This window comes from Oncorhynchus masou, chromosome 13, assembly GCF_036934945.1.
Source record: "Oncorhynchus masou masou isolate Uvic2021 chromosome 13, UVic_Omas_1.1, whole genome shotgun sequence".
NCBI lineage: Eukaryota > Metazoa > Chordata > Actinopteri > Salmoniformes > Salmonidae > Oncorhynchus > Oncorhynchus masou.
Window position 1 is genome coordinate 1,613,770 of NC_088224.1, and position 7,730 is coordinate 1,621,499.

Genomic DNA, 7,730 nt, shown 5'->3' on the forward strand with positions numbered 1-7,730 from the left:
TACTAGCTAAGGAGTAGGATCTATTACTAGCTAAGGAGTAGGATCTATTACTAGCCAAGGAGTAGGATCTATTACTAGCCAAGGAGTAGGATCTATTACTAGCCAAGGAGTAAGATATATTACTAGCTAAGGAGTAGGATCTATTACTAGCTAAGGAGTAGGATCTATTACTAGCTAAGGAGTAGGATCTATTACTAGCCAAGGAGTAGGATCTATTACTAGCTAAGGAGTAGGATCTATTACTAGCTAAGGAGTAGGGTATATTACTAGCTAAGGAGTAGGATCTATTACTAGCCAAGGAGTAGGGTATATTACTAGCTAAGGAGTAGGATCTATTACTAGCCAAGGAGTAGGATCTATTACTAGCCAAGGATTTGTGTATATTACTAGCTAAGGAGTAGGATCTATTACTAGCTAAGGAGTAGGATCTATTACTAGCTAAGGAGTAGGGTATATTACTAGCTAAGGAGTAGGGTATATTACTAGCTAAGGAGTAGGATCTATTACTAGCTAAGGAGTAGGATCTATTACTAGCTCAGGAGTAGGATCTATTACTAGCTAAGGAGTAGGGTATATTACTAGCCAAGGAGTCGGATCTATTACTAGCCAAGGAGTAGGATCTATTACTAGCCAAGGATTTGTGTATATTACTAGCTAAGGAGTAGGATCTATTACTAGCTAAGGAGTAGGATCTATTACTAGCTAAGGAGTAGGGTATATTACTAGCTAAGGAGTAGGATCTATTACTAGCCAAGGAGTAGGATCTATTACTAGCCAAGGAGTAGGATCTATTACTAGCCAAGGATTTGTGTATATTACTAGCTAAGGAGTAGGATCTATTACTAGCTAAGGAGTAGGGTATATTACTAGTCAAGGAGTAGGGTATATTACCATCTAAGGACACTTATCGTCTGATGTATCTGTCTGGTAGTTTATAAATAGAAAGCAAATTATGTGGAGAATTCAGAATGTTCTACAGATGTGAGGCTCTCACCCCATAAGACTAGTGTAGGCCTTTGATCAGACAGAGACATAGATATCTCAAATGCCACCCTATTCCCTATGTAAGTGCACTAGTTTAAACCAGGGTCCTGGTCAAATATAGGGCACTATATTACATAGGGAAAAGGGTGGCATTTGGAACACAGTCAAACTGTGAATGCCTTGCATCCTAGTTGGGAATATTAGGCCATTGTTTAGAGCTTGGGTGGTGGTCTGACTCGTGTGGTGGTCTCAACCGTGTGGTGGTCTGAACCAAAGGTTGTTAAGTGTGTGTTTGGAGAGGTGGGAGAGAGAAAGAGGGGTGGGAGAGAGATAGAGGTGAGGGAAAGAGAGGGGTGGGAGAGAGACACAGAGAGAGGGTGGGGGAGAGAGAGAGAGGTGGGAGAGAGAGAGAGAGTGGTGGGGAGAGAGAGAGGTGGGAGAGAGACACAGAGAGAGGGGTGGGAGAGCAACTGAGAGAGAGACACAGAGAGAGGGTGGGGGAGAGAGAGGTGGGAGAGAGAGAGAGTGGTGGGGGAGAGAGAGAGTGGTGGGGAAGAGAGAGAGGTGGGAGAGAGACACATAGAGAGGGGTGGGAGAGTGACTGAGAGAGAGGGGTGGGAGAGAGATATTGAGAGAGAGAGACAGAGAGAGGGGTGGGGGAGAGGCACACAGAGAGAGAGAGAGAGTGGTGGGAGAGAGACACAGAGAGAGGGGTGGGAGAGAGAGAGGTGGGAGAGAGAGAGAGAGGGGTGGGAGAGAGACACTGAGGGAGAGGGTTGGGAGAGAGAGAGGGGTGGGAGAGAGATAGAGGTGAGGGAGAGAGAGGGGGTGGGAGAGAGAGGGGTGAGAGAGAGAGAGGGTTGGGAGAGAGACACTGAGAGAGAGGGTTGGGAGAGAGAGAGAGGGGTGGGAGAGAGATAGAGGTTGGGAGGGAAAGAGGGGTGGGAGAGAGATAGGGTGGGAGAGAGAGAGGTGAGGGAGGGGAGAGAGAGAGGGTGGGAGAGAGATAGAGGTGAGGGAGAGAGGGGTGGGAGAGAGAGGGGTAGGAGAGAGAGGGGTGGGAGAGAGATAGAGGTGAGGGAGAGAGAGAGGGGTGGGAGAGATAGAGGTGAGGGAGAGAGAGAGGGGTGGGAGAGAGAGAGGCGTGGGGGTGGGAGAGAGATAGAGAGGGAGGAGAGAGAGAGGGGTGGGAGAGAGATAGAGGTGAGGGAGAGAGAGGGGTGGGAGAGAGAGAGGGGTGGGAGAGAGACACAGAGAGAGGGTGGGGGAGAGAGAGAGTGGTGGGGGAGAGAGAGAGTGGTGGGGGAGAGAGAGAGGTGGGAGAGAGACACAGAGAGAGGGGTGGGAGAGCGACTGAGAGAGAGACACAGAGAGAGGGTGAGGGAGAGAGAGAGAGGTGGGGGAGAGAGAGAGTGGTGGGGAAGAGAGAGAGGTGGGAGAGAGACACAGAGAGAGGGGTGGGAGAGCGACTGAGAGAGAGGCGTGGGAGAGAGATACTGAGAGAGAGAGAGAGAGAGAGAGGGAGAGAGAGAGAGACAGAGAGAGGGGTGGGGGAGAGACACACACAGAGAGAGATAGAGAGAGAGAGAGAGATTTGAGTATTTAAAAACTCAGACACGTATCCTCTGATGCATTAGAACTCTGTGAAGTGGGTTTTAATAATGCATCACACCCTCATCAACATATGAATATCACTGATAATGTAATTCATCACCCGGTTGTGTTTTTCAGCAAACCGTGAGGTCACATTGTTCTCAATTGACTTAAAAACAAAAAGGGCGTGAGTGGACATCATAACGAGGTTTATTCAATCACTATGAGGGGAATCAAAACCATGTAATATTCTCTTTATACCTGGACGGCATGAATTGGGAATTGAAACACCTTGTTAACAGTGTTCACTCAATTAGCCTCTGCTCAGCAGATGGGTCCGTAGTGTACCGGCTTTTTATTAATGAAGTTTCTTCTACGGTTGTTCAGTATCAGAAAGAGGGAATATCGGCCTGACGTTCGTGTTCTATTTCTTTAGCACCTTGATGACATTAACCAGGTTATTATGGTTAACACATCATTAACCAGGTTATTATGGTCAACAGAAACACATCATTAACCAGGTTATTATGGTTAACAGAAACACATCATTAACCAGGTTATTACGGTTAACACATCATTAACCAGGTTATTATGGTTAACACATCATTAACCAGGTTATTATGGTTAACAGAAACACATCATTAACCAGGTTATTATGGTTAACAGAAACACATCATTAACCAGGTTATTATGGTTAACAGAAACACATCATTAACCAGGTTATTATGGTTAACACATCATTAACCAGGTTATTATGGTTAACAGAAACACATCATTAACCAGGTTATTATGGTTAACAGAAACACATCATTAACCAGGTTATTATGGTTAACAGAAACACATCATTAACCAGGTTATTACGGTTAACACATCATTAACCAGGTTATTATGGTTAACAGAAACACATCATTAACCAGGTTATTATGGTTAACACATCATTAACCAGGTTATTATGGTTAACAGAAACACATCATTAACCAGGTTATTATGGTTAACAGAAACACATCATTAACCAGGTTATTACGGTTAACACATCATTAACCAGGTTATTACGGTTAACACATCATTAACCAAGTTATTACAGTTAACAGAAACACATCATTAACCAGGTTATTATGGTTAACACATCATTAACCAGGTTATTATGGTTAACAGAAACACATCATTAACCAGGTTATTATGGTTAACAGAAACACATCATTAAGCAGGTTATTATGGTTAACACATCATTAACCAGGTTATTATGGTTAACACATCATTAACCAGGTTATTACAGTTAACACATCATTAACCAGGTTATTATGGTTAACAGAAACACATCATTAACCAGGTTATTACGGTTAACACATCACTAACCAGGTTATTATGGTTAACACATCATTAACCAGGTTATTATGGTTAACAGAAACACATCATTAACCAGGTTATTATGGTTAACATCAGTCAGTAGCCAGACCTCATCTCCACCTCAGTAGCCAGGACAGACCTCATCTCCACCTCAGTAGCTAGGACAGACCTCATCTCCACCTCAGTAGCCATTTACAGACCTCATCTCCACCTCAGTAGCTAGGACAGACCTCATCTCCACCTCAGTAGCCAGGACAGACCTCATCTCCACCTCAGTAGCCAGGACAGACCTCATCTCCACCTCAGTAGCCAGGACAGACCTCATCTCCACCTCAGTAGCCAGGACAGACCTCATCTCCACCTCAGTAGCCAGGACAGACCTCATCTCCACCTCAGTAGCCAGGACAGACCTCATCTCCACCTCAGTAGCCAGGACAGACCTCATCTCCACCTCAGTAGCCATTTACAGACCTCATCTCCACCTCAGTAGCCATTTACAGACCTCATCTCCACCTCAGTAGCCATTTACAGACCTCATCTCCACCTCAGTAGCCAGGACAGACCTCATCTCCACCTCAGTAGCCATTTACAGACCTCATCTCCACCTCAGTAGCCATTTACAGACCTCATCTCCACCTCAGTAGCCATTTACAGACCTCATCTCCACCTCAGTAGCCAGGACAGACCTCATCTCCACCTCAGTAGCCATTTACAGACCTCATCTCCACCTCAGTAGCCATTTACAGACCTCATCTCCAACTCAGTAGCCATTTACAGACCTCATCTCCACCTCAGTAGCCAGGACAGACCTCATCTCCACCTCAGTAGCCAGGACAGACCTCATCTCCACCTCAGTAGCCATTTACAGACCTCATCTCCACCTCAGTAGCCATTTACAGACCTCATCTCCACCTCAGTAGCCAGGACAGACCTCATATCCACCTCAGTAGCCATTTACAGACCTCATCTCCACCTCAGTAGCCATTTACAGACCTCATCTCCACCTCAGTATCCAGGACAGACCTCATCTCCACCTCAGTAGCCAGGACAGACCTCATCTCCACCTCAGTAGCCAGGACAGACCTCATCTCCACCTCAGTAGCCATTTACAGACCTCATCTCCACCTCAGTAGCCATTTACAGACCTCATCTCCACCTCAGTAGCTAGGACAGACCTCATCTCCACCTCAGTAGCCATTTACAGACCTCATCTCCACCTCAGTATCCAGGACAGACCTCATCTCCACCTCAGTAGCCAGGACAGACCTCATCTCCACCTCAGTAGCCATTTACAGACCTCATCTCCACCTCAGTAGCCATTTACAGACCTCATCTCCACCTCAGTAGCCATTTACAGACCTCATCTCCACCTCAGTAGCCATTTACAGACCTCATCTCCACCTCAGTATCCAGGACAGACCTCATCTCCACCTCAGTAGCCATTTACAGACCTCATCTCCACCTCAGTAGCCAGGACAGACCTCATCTCCACCTCTGTAGCCAGGACAGACCTCATCTCCACCTCAGTAGCCATTTACAGACCTCATCTCCACCTCAGTAGCCAGGACAGACCTCATCTCCACCTCAGTAGCCAGGACAGACCTCATCTCCACCTCAGTAGCCAGGACAGACCTCATCTCCACCTCAGTAGCCATTTACAGACCTCATCTCCACCTCAGTAGCCAGGACAGACCTCATCTCCACCTCTGTAGCCAGGACAGACCTCATCTCCACCTCAGTAGCCATTTACAGACCTCATCTCCACCTCAGTAGCCAGGACAGACCTCATCTCCACCTCAGTAGCCATTTACAGACCTCATCTCCACCTCAGTAGCTAGGACAGACCTCATCTCCACCTCAGTAGCCATTTACAGACCTCATCTCCACCTCAGTAGCCAGGACAGACCTCATCTCCACCTCAGTAGCCAGGACAGACCTCATCTCCACCTCAGTAGCCATTTACAGACCTCATCTCCACCTCAGTAGCCAGGACAGACCTCATCTCCACCTCAGTAGCCAGGACAGACCTCATCTCCACCTCAGTAGCCAGGACAGACCTCATCTCCACCTCAGTAGCCAGGACAGACCTCATCTCCAACTCAGTAGCCATTTACAGACCTCATCTCCACCTCAGTAGCCAGGACAGACCTCATCTCCACCTCAGTAGCCAGGACAGACCTCATCTCCACCTCAGTAGCTAGGACAGACTTCATCTCCACCTCAGTAGCCAGGACAGACCTCATCTCCACCTCAGTAGCCATTTACAGACCTCATCTCCACCTCAGTAGCCATTTACAGACCTCATCTCCACCTCAGTAGCCGGGACAGACCTCATCTCCACCTCAGTAGCCATTTACAGACCTCATCTCCACCTCAGTAGCCAGGACAGACCTCATCTCCACCTCAGTAGCCAGGACAGACCTCATCTCCACCTCAGTAGCCAGGACAGACCTCATCTCCACCTCAGTAGCCAGGACAGACCTCATCTCCACCTCAGTAGCCAGGACAGACCTCATCTCCACCTCAGTAGCCAGGACAGACCTCATCTCCACCTCAGTAGCCAGGACAGACCTCATCTCCACCTCAGTAGCCAGGACAGACCTCATCTCCACCTCAGTAGCCATTTACAGACCTCATCTCCACCTCAGTAGCCAGGACAGACCTCATCTCCACCTCAGTAGCCATTTACAGACCTCATCTCCACCTCAGTAGCCAGGACAGACCTCATCTCCACCTCAGTAGCCATTTACAGACCTCATCTCCACCTCAGTAGCCAGGACAGACCTCATCTCCAACTCAGTAGCCAGGACAGACCTCATCTCCACCTCAGTAGCCATTTACAGACCTCATCTCCACCTCAGTAGCCATTTACAGACCTCATCTCCACCTCCGTAGCCATTTACAGACCTCATCTCCACCTCAGTAGCCAGGACAGACCTCATCTCCACCTCAGTAGCCAGGACAGACCTCATCTCCACCTCAGTAGCCAGGACAGACCTCATCTCCACCTCAGTAGCCATTTACAGACCTCATCTCCACCTCAGTAGCCATTTACAGACCTCATCTCCACCTCAGTAGCCATTTACAGACCTCATCTCCACCTCAGTAGCCATGTACAGACCTCATCTCCACCTCAGTAGCCATTTACAGACCTCATCTCCACCTCAGTAGCCATTTACAGACCTCATCTCCACCTCAGTAGCCATTTACAGACCTCATCTCCAAGGTTCTTCCCACAAGCCTCATATAATTGACAAACCAGAGGTTTTAACCAGTGTTTTTCTGTGGTTGTCTGACAACTGGGGTATGTGGTAGTGCAAGGCAGAATTACACACAGGTCTTCTTGTCTCACGTCCAAGCAGTTATTCAGGAGCCATTTTAGAACAGTGGAAATCCTTGAAGCCTTTCACAGCACAGGAGAACCTGCCTGCATCCTCCTTTCTGACCGGGTTTAGGTGCAGACTGTCTCACACACACACACACACACACACACACACACACACACACACACACACACACACACACACACACACACACACACACACACACACACACACACGCTCCTCCCTGCCACTTTCCATTGCTTGGCTTGTATAGATACAAAACCACTCTCTCCTCCTGCCTTCTCCTCTCCTCCCCAACCCTTCCCTCCTGCTTTCTCCTCTCCTCTCCAACCTTCCCCTCCTGTCTTCTCCTCTCCTGTCTAACCCTCCCCTCCTGCTTTCTCCTCTCCATCCCTCCGCTCCTGCCTTCTCCTCTCCAACCCGTCCCCCTGTTTTCTCCTCTCCAACCCTTGCCTCCTGTCT